This window comes from Numenius arquata, chromosome 8 (assembly GCF_964106895.1).
Source record: "Numenius arquata chromosome 8, bNumArq3.hap1.1, whole genome shotgun sequence".
In the NCBI taxonomy this organism is placed as follows: domain Eukaryota; kingdom Metazoa; phylum Chordata; class Aves; order Charadriiformes; family Scolopacidae; genus Numenius; species Numenius arquata.
In genome coordinates, this window is record NC_133583.1 from 45,473,468 (window position 1) to 45,492,345 (window position 18,878).

The window sequence follows — 18,878 nt, forward strand, 5'->3', positions numbered from 1 at the left end:
TATTCCATACCAGGAATGAGGAATGGGCCATGTGTCTGCTGCTGCTCAGCCCAGCCTCCCATCTTAGCCTTTTACCACTAACCAATTTCCATCAATGGCTTAAGCCAAAATGGTAAACCATAAACAAGTAACCTAATTTTCAATAAAGACACAGCAGAGAGCAGAAGGAAACTGAGGACAGATGCACTTTTCAATAGCTGCATCGAAATACAGCAAAATTAATCTATCAGGACCAAAGAATGATTCTCAATTTGATCCTCTTATGATTTTTGCTTCATCCGGGAAGCATCACTAAGGGTGAAGAGGTAGTTCTGAGGGAAAGGTATTTTGTCAAAACTGCCTGGTGCTAAGGAAATGTCACTTGGACATTTAAGCCATTTGGACTTAAAAAAAAATTGGCATGGCAAAAGCCAGGTCACTATTCTATTTGCATAAAGGCAATCAAGAGAAAATTTGAAGTTTTCTCAGTAAATCCATGGGCTCTAATCAAACAACTCACAAAAATAAAGTCACCATATATAGATTAATATTATCCAGAGAAAGTAAATTGTATTATTTTTGCTGTTACCAGTATTAGTTCCTCTTTTTTCCTGCTGCTGTCTTATGGACATGTTACACACACAGATATAACTACTTTTCCAAAAGAAAACAAGTTGTGTGAGCTTACTGCAGAGTATAGCCTGAAGCTCTGTGTTGCAACACTGATAATGGATCATTTATCTTAGTGAGAAGCCAATAGCAAGCAGTAGTTTCTACCTGTGAGAACCAAGATGAGGGACAGAATTGCTTCCTACAGTCTGCATATGATTTTTATGACAATTAAACACTGGGAGACAGTTGGACTACTACATTAACTGATACCTGAATCAAGTCATATTGGAACTGCACTGGAATTTAAAAGCAGGCCCAAAAGAACCACTATGGGCACAATTAGTGCTAACGGATGAAAGATGCTGTCATAGAAGCACTAACAACACAAGCCTGTGCTTCAAATGACTTGCTAAACACCATTCTGGAATCCAGCAGATTACACAGTGCATTTGTACTGCTGATCATTTCCCTCATAATCCGACTCTTACAATATGCCTGAAAATATACAAGTTCCTGTAGTCTCACGCTGTTTGCCACTGAAAAATGAGAAAAGCACATTTTAGTTGTTTCTGAAAGATGAGGTGGGGGGAGAAGGAGATGCAGAGTATGCTTTGCTCTTTTTTAAACAAACAGTACTGAAGAAAGCAAAAGAGTAAAGCAGGGTTTTTTTGTTGTTGGGGGTTTCTTTTTTTGTGGTCTCACTTCTTTTTTGTATATTCTCATCCTTCACATTTTTCACCTTTCCATTCTGCTTCCCTGTGCACTGCCACATCATCTTTTGGCCAAAAGAAAGATTCCATTGTCACACTGGGAGCCTACACAGCGGACTGACATTTTTCTTGCCTCAAAATCTCCCCTGGCAGAAGCTTCTTTCCCTGATTCCAGAAAGGTGAACGCTAGCTTTTCAATTAATGAATTAATTCAATTAATAAAACAATTGAATACATGATGCTCTTGAATAGGAAGCAAAGAAAACATCCCACCACAAAAGCGAAACAAAAAACAAAGGGAGGCAAAAAAAATATTACGTAGACAAAACAGGTTGCTATGACTGCCATTTTCTTTTTCACCTGTGTCACAAATTATTTTCTTATGCTTCCTTTCATCATTTTTAGTACAAATTACTATTACGAGGAACAGAAGAAGCAAACAAAATGAGAACAGGCAATATCTTGTCTAAAAATAACTATTTCGAACTCTATATATACTTCTCCGTTTCTCTTAACTTTAAAGTGAAAATCTAATTAGCTTAAAGTTGAAGAAAGGAAGGGGTTGGGGGGGAAGAAAAAAAGGGAAAAAAAAAGACTGCTTCTTTTAGGGTCTGAGACAAAAATCTTTAAACATGATTTTGAGTACTTGTTATTCTCTGGTTCCAAAGATGAAGTAGTACCAAACTAGCAGAAAAGAATTATCACTCCATGAATAGCTAAAAATGGAAAGTGATCATCTAAATTAAAAAGGTTGAGAAAGATTAGGGAAAGTTCACATAAAAATTTATGTCTAGAGGGCAAGCAATAGGAATGAGTTATAAAATATCAATCTATAAAACATCTTAAAAGAACATTTAATATAGAGGTTGTAGAAGGGACAGTTAATATCAGTTTTCACTGTGACAGCAACTTGTAGTTTAAACTAGTTGTTAAAATAGAGATGCACACACTAAAAATTAAATTTAAGTCCTGCCCTTTTCCAAATGCTAAGAACAACTGCTTGATTAACATTATGTAAATGTACTCCTATTTTGATCATGACCAAGCAGAAAATGTTCATTAAGATGCAAACACAATATGCTGAGAAAGTGTCAGTCCACTTCTTTTGCAAATTATTCATTAGGAGCCAGGCACTACATTAACACAATTAAATTTCTACGACAATAAATACACATAGATCTGAAGCTAAACGCAGGATGAAATGATGTGAATACTCGCATTTTGAGAGCAACTTTAATATACTGCTACATAAAGTTTCATGACTGGTGATGATCTGATTTATATTTTGTTAAATGGCGTATTAGATAAATAGACTTTTTTGACTCTTCCCCAGGAATGCTATTAATTTCGTCGAAAGTTTGTAAAACATATTTTGATAAAAACTGCGGCATATTTACAACTTTTATACAATAAAGAATACAACTACTACTGCTACAGTTAAGAGTTTTAGTCTGATGTTTACACTGCACTGGAAAATAGAAATAGAAATCAACATTAGTGAATACACTTACGAAGACTAAATAGACTTTCATAGCTTCAAATGAACATTAAAAGAAGAGTTAAAAGAAATGCCAGTCATAACAGGTATTTAAAAGTAACAGAAAAATTAATACAGTTTCTGGTTTGAAGTTTTTTCTTGTAAAAATCTTCACAGGTGTGATCAGAGAAGCCACTTCCTGCATCTACACATATGCTTTTAAAAGCAGCTCCACAAGGATGGCACTGAATTTTCGTGTTTGGCTGAGCCTTGTATCAACTCAACGTAGAACCAATTCCTTCTCGGCTCCTTTCTCCAGCTACCCTCCCAGATTCCAAGACTGGGACAGTAGTCAGAGGGAATGTATCTGGCAAGAACTTTACTCCTTGCAAAACTAATTCCCATCTGAGTTTCTGATAGCTCACAGTGCGTGATTGCCCAACTCTGTTCCTAAAAACGTCTCTCCAAATCTACAGTGATTTTTTTCCCCTCTTTCGGAGTATCACAAAGGGATGGAATGTTGCAATGAAGCTGCTCTTTCCTCCCAGGAATCTGCTCCGGTTTCTTCTCTTTCACTTCCGGTAAGAGGGAAACAACCCACCACAGTACAATTATCAAATTTAGAAATGAGTCTAACTATTGACTAAATGAATATTGGCCTTAAATTCCTAGCAAGGAGAGTGTTTTTAAATGTTGAACAGGGACTGTTTCATAGAAGTAGTAAGAAAAAATAACTCAGCTGATGTCAAGAAAATTTCATTGCATTTATCTATAGCTATTTGATTCCAAGCTGGTATACTCCTAAAATGAAGGATCGTCTGTCTAAAAGATTTTACAAGCAGAGGAAAAAAGGTGAATATTTCTAAAAAGAACCTAACTAGTATAGAACGGTCCTTAACTTGATCATCGTGCCTAGAGCATTTAAGTGCAGCGTGGTGCCACCTTGTATCTTAGGAGTATCTGGAAGGACCACGATGGCCACATCTGTCATGAAATCTGCATGCCTCCAGAATTTATGGATTTAATATCTCAAAACTCCTTTGAGATTGGAAGATGTATCTTTCCATTTTATAAACAAGGAAGCGTAGCACAAAGAAGCCATTTGTGCATATGAACACACATAAACTAGAATGTAAAGCTAGACTGCATAAATCCTGGGCTCAGACCTTAACTGTAATATCAGTTTGACTTGTCATAGCTCTCTTTAGCCCTGATAGATCCAAAAGAGCAGCTGATATTTCAAGAAGCGCATCTTGAAATCTTATTCAAGTTTGTTTCTCAGAAGAAAAACTTCAGCTCCACATCAGAATGCATACTTCATTTTTCTACTTCTTAACCAGAATGTTTTGTTAAATAGCTAGATAGGATTTATTTTGCTGCAGTATCACCTTATGCCCTATTTTGCTACTAATGCAGTTCTCTAATACGCATAAAATTACCTGTTTGGACACTTGACACTGAAATAGCTGGATTAAAAGGTCATATTGTGTGAGATTTGAATCTTGCATACTGCAGAGAGTCAAGGTAGCAATGAACTGACACTCAGTGCAGATAATTCAATTACGTTATTGCATGAGGTGCAATATCTTACCAAAATCATTTAAGTCACTGGTATACTTTGAGGATGACAATAGACATTGCACAATTATCAGAAAAAAAGTTTTATCATCGAAAGTTTATCTTTCCCTACTCATTTCTCTAGTGCCCTTCAAATTACACAAAATTATATACTTGAGGATAAAAAAAAACCCAAACAGGTGGGCAAGTGTTCAGTCCCTGAAGTGTCAGGTCTGACAAGGAGTGACACTTTCCAAACTAATTACAGTTTTAGAGAATTGTGCTTAGTTAAACTTAACTATACTAATTAGGCCCCTTGAGAGGAAAAAGGATAGCTGGCTTTCAAAGAGTTTATTAGCACGGGATCACATTGCTAGTACCCGTGTAAAGAGACAAAAAAGATTGCTCCATACCTGTTAGTGAGGGGTTAGCAGGTGGGGGAGTAAAAAAAAAAAGGCAATAAAAATCAGTGTCAAGTAAAAGGTTTATTCAACCACGTTTTAAATTTCAGGTATCAGACTTATTTTACCTAGACATCTTGTAGTTTTCCCTGAGAATAAGGCCCAAGATATCAGTGATACGGTACTACATTGCAATTAGAGGATTACCAATAAATTATTTGAGAATTTATACTCATGTTTTCGTTCCACCAACATAGTTTCCACATGGACAGAGTATCAGACTAAATAAAATACACAGTTGTGACTGTACACACACAAAATTCATGTACCTTGATGTATTTTTCTGAGTGTCCCTTGAGACTTGCAAGCTTTACAGTTACTGCTCTAGCAAGGTCTGGTACCATGTGATGTTTCTTGCGCTCTATCAGTAATGATTCAGTAGAGTGGCCGAGCAGTTTGAAAGCCAGGTGAAAGAAGTTCTGGCATATTCACTCAAGATATGTGTTCCCCTTGCCCCGCAATATAAGTAGTAGTTGTGTAATGATTTTTGGAATAGATTAAGGAGTATGTGATTATTAGAGATGAATATTTGGGAAAAGGACATCTTTCTCTTTGATAATAAATTTGGATACAATATTTATTTCACTAAAAGAAGTCCTTATTAAGTGAAAGAATGCCAGCAGTGTTCGCCTCAAAAATAGATGCAGTGCTACGTAAGAACCTGGTTATATTCCTCAGCTTGCTTTGTGGATGGCAGCTGGTTTTGCAGAGGCAGGTTTGCCAGCCTTTGTAAGTATTCCACTTGTTAGACTGGGCTCATTACTGCTTTGTTTTTCTACTTTGATACTCAATGTTAAAACTTATTTTAAAATTACTTCAATCACTTCTTCATGCTTCTGGAGATGAAGACAATTCTTTGCATCTTGCAGTTTCTACAACCAATATTATTATCTATCCTTTCTATCATGTACACATTGTGATTTTTTTTTTCTTGGAGGCACTGGGTAAACTCATATTAGATTCATTAAAAAAAAAAAAAAAATCCAACAACTTACATACCATTGTACATTCACCCTTCACAAAATGAAAAACTGAATTAAGAACTTTAATAAAAATTTTAAAACATATCTAATACTGACCACACTTTATCATCAATCAGTAGGTTTCCCTTACTGGCTAGGATAAGAAACCATCAATCTTTAATCTAATCTATTCAATGAATTGTACAATATTAAATAATCAGAGTTTTAGAAAATGAAATCATAGAGGTTTAAGGTTCTAGAAATACATCTTCTCTCTGAAACTATCATTCAAGATACTGCGAAGTCTAGTGACAGAACTCAGGAAGATAACCCCACCCAGCTTCCACATTCACTTCCATGCATAACTCTCATAGCCCCCTAGAACAATTACTGCTTTAAGAACTAATCTAACCTACTGTATTGAAACTACATGCCCCCAGAGTGGATTTTTCTGCCAATATCCTAATATTTAGAGGAATGTAGAAGTTTATGACAGGTTTCCCTATTTTCAGGCTTTTCTACAAACCTGATAAGAAACATTTACAAATAGGAATCAATAGTCCCACAGCAGACCCAATCAATGAGATCAAGAATTATAATTTATCTACCTGTGAATTACCTTCAATACCTGGCAGTCTACAAATAATTACCCATTTGTTGCTTAAAACAAATACAGCCTGCTGTAATGGATGTCATCAATCAGCATGCAACCTCTGTCTATGCAAATCAGTCTCAGTTGACTTCCACATATTATAGACAAATTATTTACATTACATTTTTTTATAAGAGATTTAATGGTATTTATAATGCACTATACCAACAAACCAGCACAGCTAATACAGTTGGAAATAGTGCTATAAACTGTACTGAATTTCTCTGGCAGCACAAAGAAGCTGAGCTGGTAATGACAATGTACAAACCAGGCCTTAATTCACCACTATTCTCATGAGAAAATGTTGTTGTGACTAGTTTGCTGTACATTTTAGAGTAGCGGAAGATACCCCAAGGAAAACAGCAAGCATTTTAGTGCAGCCCTATTGATGCGCTGAAGAGCCTGTCAATGTATTCTGGAATGTCATTTAAATTTATAGTAAAACAAAAGGTCTCTCTTCTCATCTCATTCTGTGCAAGAAATATTGCCACCTAATTTTACTATATAATCCAAAACTCTATTAAGAATTTAAGTGTTACTATATACCAAAAATGATGTGAATGTTCTTACTCATCTCATGTGAATGGGAACAAGGGTAAATATTTCCACTTATATTCTACAATACATTTTTAAAAGAACTTTAATTTTTTGCACTTTTCCTGGGCAAATCAATATGTTAGCAGGAAAAGCTGGTGTTCTACCTATTAAACTGAAGGGAATTATAGATCTTATATAAATCACAGAAAAAAAATGAAAGTTGCAATAGGATTCAGGGGTAATAGGTTACTCATCTATTTGCAGCAAATATCCAGAGTATCCATTTCACAAATATGTTCAAACCCAAGCACTTACTCACTGACCAAGCTGTTCCCTACCAGGGATTTTCTGTTCACCATTGCAATAAACCGGTACTTAGAGCCATAAATTGGAGTTGTTTCTCTCTTCCTTATTTTCCATTATGTTTGTTTGTTTGTTTTCCCAGAGATAAGTTCAATGATTTATTTCAAGAGCTGTTTTGTTTCCCTTGTGCCATATTGTTTTTTTACCAATAGATGCATCAGAGATGTTCCTGTATTACTAGATGGGATGAGACGTTTTTTTCAAAATCCTCTCAGTCTCCAGAGAAAGTATCAGTTCATATGGTATTAAAAACAATAGTCAGTAATGTGATACCTAAGGGAAACGTAGAGAAGTAATTTAAAAAAAATTAGCAAGCCTCCTCCAAGGGGGGTAAATTGTCCAGAGGTCAGGGACATTCCCATTACGAATACATTAACTAAAGGTGAAGATGAAAATAAAAGCATTATCCTACAAATGCAGACGCTATCTGCATCAGGCTATTTCCAGAATCTTTGTGTCTTTATTCTAGTAACCAAATGTTGAGGGCCATTCTTTGCTATTGTTACACTAAATCAGATGAAAACAGTAACATTTGATTGCAAGTACGGAGGAAAACCTGAGTTTAGTAAAGTATGCATTAGAACAACTTCAGGATCACTAGCACCAGTAATGAATAACAAAATACATTTACTATCCAGATGAACATACAGTACTCAGCAGCATACTTTTACAGGTCAATGGGTTTTCTATAGAGCTAGCTCTGAGAAATATTTCTAAAGTACCTTCTCAAATACGCTTGTCTAAGTCTATATGTCCAAATGCGCAAGTAAGCTGTCAGGCGATAAATAAAGCAGACTACTTGGCAAGCTATTTATTTATTTCCTCAGACACTGTTTATATTGTTGCATTTCCTTTTAAAGTGCTATATCTGTAAAGGTATTTTAGGTTATGTATGTAAGGAAGTACTTTTCAAAGTATCAACAGCTAAATTGGCTGTTCTCTTCTTTTAATGGCAGTCACGGTATTCATAGACCTTACAAAGTTTTAAAGCCTGAAAAAAGACTGATGCTTGGTTTGAGGGTCTTGGAGGGGGGTGTGATATCAAGTGTGCATAAAGAATCCACAAATACCATTTTCAGCAGCTGCAAATTCCTATACTCTTCTATTTTTATTGCTGTCATAACTGAAGCCTTATTTATTAATAAGTGCAGAACTTCAAATATTTTCAGAGGCTTAAAAATAGTACAATTCTAGTCATAAGTAATTGCAAGAGACACTACCAGTTGCATGATGCAAAAAAACCCAAGAACTAAGGAAAATCTGTTCAAGCTAGAAAAGTAAGATGGGAGGGAACTCAGTAAGCAAGGAGGCTAAAAAAATTACTTATCCACAAAGACAGCTCAGATCAATGTATCAAGATTTGGAAATGGTAAGATTCAGGCTCTCATGAAAACTAGAATGGTCTTAATTGAACAGGCTGCTAGTGTGCTCAGAGAGATATCAATATATGCCTCATAAAGTCAGTCTTCGAGTATATGAAATGTCAGATAATCAAATACTAAGCAATTCCAAGAGTAAACTTGTAAATAATGCAAAATATAGAGCATGTTAGGCTAGCAAGCCCAATTATATGCAGCTTCATGTGGAAATGCTGATTAGAGCAAAATGTCAGGCGTAAAGTAGGTAAAGAAAATGTGTGCTATAGTAATCAAGTCTGAAGATGACAAAGATGGATACCTGCAGTTTTGTTCAAGTCCTCAAAGAAAAGCTGCAATCACTTGGCCAGCTGGAGACAAATATATTTTCCTGGCTACCCAGGCTATCCAAAGAACAAGCAGTAAATCTCTCTCAACTCAGACTGCAGTTCACCTTCACAACTGAAGGCCTTATGTCTTCAAATCAAACTGCATTTACCAATCAAGCTAATTTCTAAAACTGCTGCCCCTTCTGCCCAAAACTATCATTATCTTTAGCAAAACTAAAGTGCACATCAGTTAGCTTTCTGGCTCCCTATCTTTTTTACATACTAGGAAGACAAAGAATGCCCAATGAATAAATGGAGAAGAAAGTATTAGGAGAGCATCTCTACTGACTTCCCAAGCAACACTTACCTTGGAAGATGCAGATGAAACAGGGACTATGGAATAACCTACATCTAATGCTGAAGTGAAAACATAATAGAATAATTACGACTCCTTCCTGAGTTCTGAACTGCAATCTTTCACCTCTTATGAACTCTTGATTCCAGTGACTTCCAAGGTGCCAACTTAAGACAAAGGAAAACTAGAAATAAACATCAGTCCTTGTTACTTTTCTGTTCCCTTTACCTACTATTCTTTACTATTCATCAGAGCGCTCCTATACAGTGGGATAAAACACCTTCAACCATCCTTTCATGAATAGCTTAGTTGTACCCAGTGGTGAGGGGGAATCTAATCTTACAGAGCATACATACTTAAACTAAGTTACTTTTGGGGTATATTTTTTTCATCTTCTTCCTGCTAACGCTACTGTGAGATCAACTGAGTAATTTCCTGTTCCAATGTCTGGCAGCAACACCACAGAAGCTAGCTTCTCTCTATGCCAAAGTATCTATTTTCAGAGGAATAAAGGAGAGAAACAGAAAAAAACCCCTACCGATATACAGGTATTTAAGCAATATCGACATTCTCTGCTGCTCTTTCTGTCCTTATGCCTCCCAGTACCACTTTTGCTACATGGTAAACCAATTCAGTTTACCTCTGTATCCCACAAAGATTATACAGAATCTGGAACATGCAGCAAGGGAAGGAGGAGTGGGGTATGCCTCAATCAGCATTGCTGACAGAAATAATGCATGTCAAAGTACATCCCTAAGACATCTAGAACACTGAAGAATGAATAAATAATATGTCTGGATTCTAGATTGCCTTTCAGAAAAGCAACATTCTTCTCAAAGCCTCTTCACCCTCAGTGTGATTCGGAATATAACTTAGAAGATACCTGAAAACAGAATGTAACAACAGCTAAAATGTCTTTAAAAAAGCTAATTTAAAAAAAACCCAACTCTACAATAAAGAAGCAACAACAAAAAACTCAAACCAACACGATTCTCCTACAAAATTTTCTACATTTCAGAGTATGATTCAGCTTTCAGGAAAAAGCCTTACCAAAAACTAACAACCATCTCATGACATAAATGACAAACTTTTTAATGGAGAAGTAAGCAAATTTGTGTATTTCAAGATTTTTGTAGTATTACTTCCTAAAATTAGAAATTCTACATCAGTAACATATAGCTAAAGCAATTTTGCAAGCTTCACTTATCCTAAAAGAAAAAAAGCTCTGCTCAGTGTTCCAGAGAGGCAAAAGAGCCCAGTTAGACACCACATTCACCAACCATCTGCCCAAGGAGTTTAATTCTTGGACCGCTGCATGTGAGTGAGGTAAATATCTAATCCTGTACTGGTTGAAGATACTGCTAATAGCTCAGTTTCCAGTTCAACAAGATAACTAAGCACATATTTCCACTCACTTGTACAGGACTAGTCACATTTGAAATTATTTGTTATCAGAAATCTTAGGATTCTGGGGCTTTTTCATTTGTTTAGGGGGCACAATTATATTTTATTTTGTTAATTCTTGTATGATGGAGATATTCACTTATCCTGTGCATCAAAGACATGTTCATAATAACACTAAAAAGTTTTAAGATATCTCTATGAATACCCTGTATAATAGTGAAACACCTTGCTTGTAAAATCAGTATCCTTTTGTCCATCACTAAGACTGATGTTTGATGTGTTTGTTAAAAACAAACAAACCGACCAATTTGCTGTCATAAATACTGCTTATGTAAAGAGCAAGGCCAAAATTCACAAACTCAAAATCCGGAAGTGACGGATTAGTGCTATACGTTTGTCTATTAAACATTTAGGCCAGCAACTACTGACTCACTTAAGTTAAAACAATTCTGGACTTGAGAAATCATGTAACTTAACTCCTATCTAATTAAGGAAATAATCAAGTTATATCTACACAATCCTAATATGCAAGCACTTATTTCTATAGAAACTTCTTAAGGTTGTTTTCCTCAGGTCATAGACTGATGTTGACCCAAAAAACCCTGTACCTTACAATTCTTGACTGCTGACCTCTATCAGCCATTACTCACTTCCTTTCCTCTGGAAAAATCATGTTTAAGGATTATGTGAGCTCTCCTAAAACAACCTCAGGCAAGGTCAGGTGAGTTAGCTTGTATCAGCCTATATCATCTGTTTAAACTACCAGCCTAAAGCAGACGAGGAAGCACGCATGTAATCCCTTTTTTTTCAGCAGAACAACGAGGGCAGCAACCTCCAGCTGGGCAGCAGCAACACCTCCTATAAGCACAGCTAGATCCAGAGAAGGACCTCTGTCCCAGGATTTAGGCATCTTCTCCATTAGCTACATAAGCACCCAAGACTGTGTAGTTTTACAGTGAAAAAAGTCCTGGCTGGGAGTCTCAGTACTGAGACAAAAGTTTGAAAGGTTGACAAAGTGCACGAAGAGAAGCAATGTGCTTCCTTGCTTAAAGAGTGCATCTTTTCAACACTCATGCATTCCTTCTGACCATCACTATGGATCCTATATGTTTAACTGCTATCTTTATCAGGGCAGAGCTTACATTCCCTTTTTTTCTAAATCGGAGCTATAAAGCTATGAATTCTTTATGATTCACTTCATATTCCAGCAGACTTTGTATTCTACCTTCAATGGTAGAGCTTCTCAGTGACACCTACTGACATACACAAAGCCCTGGACTCTCACACTGTGTGAAAACACTGAAAATTTAAAATAGCAATATGGTTTAAAGTAAACAGCATCTGGTTAATTTATATGCATAAGGCACTTGTGAGGACCACATACCTATATACCTCCTATTGCTTCTTCTCCTCCGCTTCCACATCATTACACCTCATTGAAATAGGAAAACCACTTTCATGACAGGGTTCTAGCTCTTTTGACTAGTTGCTCACAGAAGGACATCTATCCCTGTTTCAATAACTGCAACTAGAATATATGCTGTATCCTATACAAACACACCACGAAGTCTTACATACAGCACAATGTGTATGAATCAACATTATAGCCAGTGATACTCCACGCTGCTGACCATTGAGTCATGATATGCACAATTAAGAAAATTACACCAAGCTTTAAACTAGACTTACAAAATCTACCTGACAAGTGCCTTTATGTTATAGTAACACTCCCAATATTTAAGCTATTTTCTTGTATTTATTCTGTATTAACTAGGAAATAGTTTCTCCTCCACATACTAACAGTAACTTCCAGATCTCAAACTCTTTTTCTTTTGTCACCTTTTTTGCTCACAAAGACTTGCTATATCCCTAGATACTGTAAAGGAATGTTACAAATGTTGAATAATCAAACTAATACTAATGGAAAAAGAGCTTTATATTAAGGAATTGTTTTCCATATTATTCTGCTTTAAATCTAGACTACGCAGATTCTAGACACTTAAACCGTGAGAAACAGATCTAACCTCCATTGAAACACCTGGACCATCTGAAAAGGTCATTAGGGAAATACATTCTGAACTGAATTAAGTTAAAAAGATACTTCTTTCTATTGCTAAAGTAAAGAAGCCACCCAAAAATAACTGAACAAATCACAGTAAGCAAGAAACTCTGTTTCATATTCACCCGAACTCCCGTTTACTAAATTGCATCAAGGGAGAAAATATAATCACAGTGAATTGATTATGCAATTATGATATGATTATGTTGCGTTTTCCCTCTTGGTACAATTTGGTAAATGTATGTTTATGCAAATGCTAAGCAATATTCCACAGGTAATGCAAGTTCCACTACAGATATAAAAAAAAAGCGTTAAGTGTCACAAAAAAAACAGGAGTCATGAGTGCACATTTAATGCCTTACTATAGCAGATTATTTCAACTATACATGACTCTGAGAACGAATAAACTGTCTAGATTATTACTATTACATCTTAGTAAATTCATGCTTATTTTAATTTATGTGTACGGTACATAAAAAGCTGAAATTCACAAGTCTGCTGTGAACTTAGTAGTCAGAAATGTAACAACACAGGAAGACCACAAAAGTGGAAGCGAGAAGATGAGTTGGGTTTGGGTTTTTTGGTTTTTTGTTTTTGTTTTTTTACTGGTAAGAAATACACAAAATTGTTTTTGTAATAAGTCTGTCTGGTCTGCATGCAGGCTTAAATGCCTATTATCCTCATCTCTTTGCTTCTAAAAGCACAGATTTGTAAAGTCCTAAAACAGAAATAAGAGAGATATACAACACAAAGTCAAACACCATAGAATAGTATGAAATACAGTAAAGTATTTTCAAAGATCTGAAAAGATCCTCATATTTTCAATTTCTGCTTTTAAAAGAAAGGGAAAAATAATCTGGAAGAGAGTTTTCAGGATAACTATATTGCACTATCCTCCTCTCCAAATGCTATTAATAAATATCTGTTCTTTGCTCACAAGTCTTCCTTTCCTGTACTAATTAAAACCACTTTCTAGACTAGTCAAAGAATGCTGAAACATTTTTCAGCTGAATTATGATCATCTTCACTTCATCCCTCTTCTTGTACAATCCTTATTTAAACTGATACAACATAATATCAGAGCTATGAAGCATTAAGTTTTTTATAAAGGAGGGACTAAGTCACGGTACAATGTGTTCTTCCATAATTCTAGCATAACACATAGAGCAATTAGTTCCAATGGCTTAACTAGTAGTTTGAGTCTTCGCCCAGAAAGTGGGAAGATTCATTCAACGTACTCCCCCAGGATATAAGATCAGATGGGCTAAGGGTACGGTCAAGTTAGTACATTATTTAGATGGTGATCACCATTAAAAAACAACTCACAAAGCATAAAGTTGATCTTGATCGACCCAGACCATTATTACCAACCTCACAACTTGTTACTGCATTAAATATTTCATTATTCAACCTCAGCTAGAGGAAGCCCCAGGCTAATCTTGCTAAGATCAAATTGCTATTTAAAACCAGCACTAGATCATATAAGTATCCTAAGATATTTCAAAGTATCAGTCCCATGCAGACTTCCAAATTCCAAAATACAACTGGCAAGCTTATATCGATTATACCAGATAATAACGAAGGAGTTAACCTATGTCTGTACAAAGAATTTTATTTAGCAAAAAGCCAAAGATAACATTCATTTACTTTTTCCCACCAACTTGCATCAACATGTAGCATTCACTATTTAAGTCTGTGTTTTAGTAATTGATTTTTCGATGACTCATCTAACCTTGACTTGCTTCAAAAGTAATGAATCGCATTATCAAGACTGAAGCTTGATAGACTTTATTGAAAGAATTCTTGTAAATATAAGAAAATTTCTATTCCTAGTAGTAAACTACCAAGCACCATGCTCACACTGTACAATGTGCTGGTTGGCAAAACTATGTCGATACCAAAAACTTGCTGTGTAAATATCAGTTCTAAATAAAATTTTAAGTTGCAACTGCTTAGCTAATCAACAAATATGTTTGTATTACAATTTAAAACTATGGAAGAGAAAGCTTTTGTATTCTACTGTATCTTTCAGTTTATAATGCAGACGACAAGTTTCAAATCCAGACATCATGCACTTTTAAGCCTCTAACAAGGAAAAAAATATAGCTCGATTTTAAATATTTTGGCCAGACTTCATTAACACTAATTAGAAAGATATGGATTCTGAATTGTAAAATGATTTCTCACATGTTTAGTAACACCCCAAATAAGGATGCGCAAGGTTTAAAGAGCCATTCTCATTTATGTTCTCCCCCAGGCAAAAAAAAAAAAATAATAAATCACTCTTTAGGAAATGCCTGAAAGCAGCTGTAATTGAGCACTAGAGTTGTTCAACAGTTGTGTTTCCATAATTAAAAAACAAAGTAAAAATAATAGGAGGATATGGAAACCTTAAAAGGTACAAAGTGGCATGGGATACATAAAGAAAAATTTTCTCAGGGCAGAAAATCTGATATGCTAGAGTAGCAGTTTGTTACGAAAGACCTCAGAAAAGGGAAAATGCTGCATGTACAGAACTTCGGGGATAAAAGGTTCAACCCAATACAGTAACTCAAGCTCATCTATGCTTCCACTACTCTAATATAATGCTAACAGTCTTGTCAATGGCAATTACTTCTCTCATCAACCCTCCTCATGTGAATTAGGCTGGGTAAAATAGGATTTGTCTCTTGCTAATCAACGTTTAACCATTTTAACAAACACTTGAATTCTATATTTAAAGATTACTTTCAAAGGAAGTTTATCAATTATATATACTTTGCTAAAGCAAAAGATCATAAGCTATTCTCAAAAGACTTTTGATCAACAAAATGGAGCCTGCAAAACCAGTCATGAAAAGGCCATTTCGAAATCTAACAAAATGAAATTATTTTTTGCCATTAAATGAAAACAAAGAAGAGAAAAACGACACTTTTCTATACAAGTATCTGCAGAAATATGACAGATGACAGAGCTTGCACAATCTAAAACCCAACATTGCTCAGAATATCTCCAACTTTGCTGTTATGTGGTTTCATGTACTTTATAGAAATTGAGGAATATCACCTGAGCTTGGAGGTAAAGAAAAATTGAAGAGAAAGGTCATATTTTCCAGTGTACTGGTTCTGAAAATAGTATTTAAGAATTTTGGTTCACTGACATCCACGTTCAATCTGTGATACATCTGTAGTGCTTAAAGAACCGGAAGAAAAATATTTCATTTGGGTGGCTCTTTTTCCAAGAATGCCATCTACAAACTCAATTTCAAAAACTGATACATGAGCCAAGACTTCTGTCATTGAAGTTAAAGCATATTCAGTTATTTCAGGTAATAACAAAAAATTTAACTGTAAAACCATTTGTCAGGAATTACATCTTTGTTTCTAAATACATCCCCAAAAATCAGTGTCACTTAAAAAGCCAACTTAAAACTTTTATTGCAATATTCATCTATAACATAAGAAATCAAGAGGGTGCCCTCACTGGTAACACAAAACACTGACTTCAGGTGAATGGGGGAATGGGGGCAAGTGGCATTGTCTACAAACCTTTCCCAAATTGTGGAAAGCAGGAGAGAATCTGTTGCTAGGCATTTGCTAATATTTTTAATGCTTTTCCTGTTATTTATTAATAAGGCATTATTCATGAATTCATATTGTATTTGGAAATTTCTGACCAGTGAATCTAGTCAGACACTTCACGTACTTGTTCCCTGTTAAGCCTTTCTCTACCCTCACCCCCAATCCCCTCAAATAAGTAGTTAGTGATAAAATTGTCTGAATGTATCTGAGCACCCAATCCGAAGCCCAGTGCCCATATACTATGCTGTTCCTTCAGCCAGGAGACTCTGCTTCTGGTCAAGCCTGGAGTTCATGTCAAACCTTGAGGGATATGAGTGTAAATGGGGCCATGAGCTGGCGCAAAGCCCGTTCTACCATCTCTGCCAAGGAGCGATACCTTTGGCAGATGGGAAGGTCAGACCCATGAGGCAGAGAATCACTTAAACCAAGATAGCAAAATCCATCTGGGAATATGAATCAGAGCTTGTTTATGAAGGAGGGGCACCAGATTTCTAAACACTTAGCTTCAATCTACTGTGCTAGCACTGATTGCCAACCACCACCAGCTCAGTTCGCACGTGGATTTATAACAGCACATTTGGAAAGGCTAACTCACATCACCAGGGGATTAAATTTTCTTGAATTAGTATGCTAGAAATATGATGATCAAACTTGATTACTGCCACTGAGATACATTAATATATAGGAGCCAGAGCAGAAAAAAGGAACAATTCTATTATTATATAGGCTGTCCCAATAGAAAAGGGTTGAACTCTTCAAATGAAAGTAGTATCAACCAGTTACAGTAAAGGGGTTATTGAAAGTTCAATTACATTTTTAAGAGTTTTCCCAAATTAAGTGTTACTTCTTAAATGGAAAAAAATCGCAGTATAATATTGTTATTATCATCGTCATCATCCTCACTTTTTAAGTAATAGTGGTTTTGTTCACCAAAATTAAAATTTGTAGATTTTACAATTTTAAACTAAAGATGTTTGGATGAAATTGGGTACTAGCCAAAAAGAAGACTTGAAATATTTGCTTCAGTTGAGTAAAATAAAGCTTCTCTGCTGGGTAGCCTAGATGAAGGAAAATTATTGCAGACAGATTTGGTTAATCCACCCTTAATTTATCTTCATGTCTGGATACTTAAAAAAACGGTAAATAGTAACTAATCTCATAAAATTTCTGTTCCAGTATCAATCTAAAATCCAAATTAAACTGGAGTTAAGCACGATAAACACACCAATGCAACCCTACGGTTACACAGAACTGGCCATACTTAGGATGTTGGTTTATTCACTTCACTGTCTTGACTGACTGTGGCCAAGACTCACTCTTCCTAGTTTGCGAAAGCATGAACAATTAGCATAAGAGGGAAGAAAAATTAAATTTACATCTGACATGATTGAAATATAGCGGCACTGCAGGAGAAAAGTTGAATAGCCTAATTTTTCCTGTAATCAGAGGGTCTTTGCACAGAAAGAATCTGGTTATGGGTAGTCTTATAAACAATTCAGATTAGCAAAGCTGCAGATCAAAGCCCTCATCATCCCCCGCCCCCAAAATTAAAGATAGAAATGCTCCTATTTTCCATTTAAAACTCCTCTTTGCCAAAGTGGTATTACTTCTTACTTTGCTATTCCCATCTGCAAAATGTCAGACATATCAATTAGAAATCATAAAAACACTCTACTCCCATCAGTGTGTTTTGTAGGCAGTAGCTGGGAACAAGTGACACTCTCAGTTACAAGTGGATACAAACATAAATAGCACCTCCCCGGAGATCTAAATGTGGACCCCGAAGCATCCTAGGAATCAGGTTCCCAGACTCTGAACTTTAGCTCTGCACGGCTGCTGTCTTTATGAAAAGAACTCTTTGGCTCAGCTACAGTTGTCATGGAAACAGCAACTTTGATTTTTAGATCTTTGGTATACACGATATTTCAGCCATATGTTGCATGCATTTAAGTTCTCTACACATTCCTCCTCTTTAAAACCGAGGGAAGAGAAACTGAATGATTCCAAAGTTCAAGTAAATGCACACAATGTACTTCTCAAGGAGGAGAAACATGCTTGCGATCCAGAATAATCACAAATTTAAGCTACTACAAGCATACTTGATCTGTGCTTTTTTCTCTGTCCCAAGCAGTTGTGACAAGACTGCACTTGAAAAATTAAGTCTGTTTTTCTGATAAAGGCATAAAACAGCTTAAGCTTGCTTCTTAACACAGCAAACTGCCTGTTGCGCATCACACCTGCATTAACAATGTCTGAGAGAGGTTCCAATACCGATCACACGAGGAGTACTGCTGGGCAGAAAAGTTCTCCAATAACCCAATTGGTTTGCCTGTCTCTCTCCAAACTGGGACCAGCATGGTACTTTACAGCACCTTAGGAGGCACAGTAAATATAGTCTTGGCCTGACGGCATGCTGATGCCATAGTAAGCATCATATACACATGCTCCTCTAAAAAAATACCCCCAGTATCCAGTGACATAGAAGACTGAGCTACAGTCTTGATTT

At 35.9% G+C, this 18,878-nt stretch overlaps 1 protein-coding gene across 1 annotated transcript in view; it reads right to left on the reverse strand.

Annotated features, from left to right (window-relative positions):
• Positions 1–18,878, reverse strand: part of HS2ST1 (heparan sulfate 2-O-sulfotransferase 1) — an 84,296-nt gene that overhangs the window by 43,691 nt on the left and 21,727 nt on the right. The gene's annotated exons all lie outside the window — the stretch shown is intronic.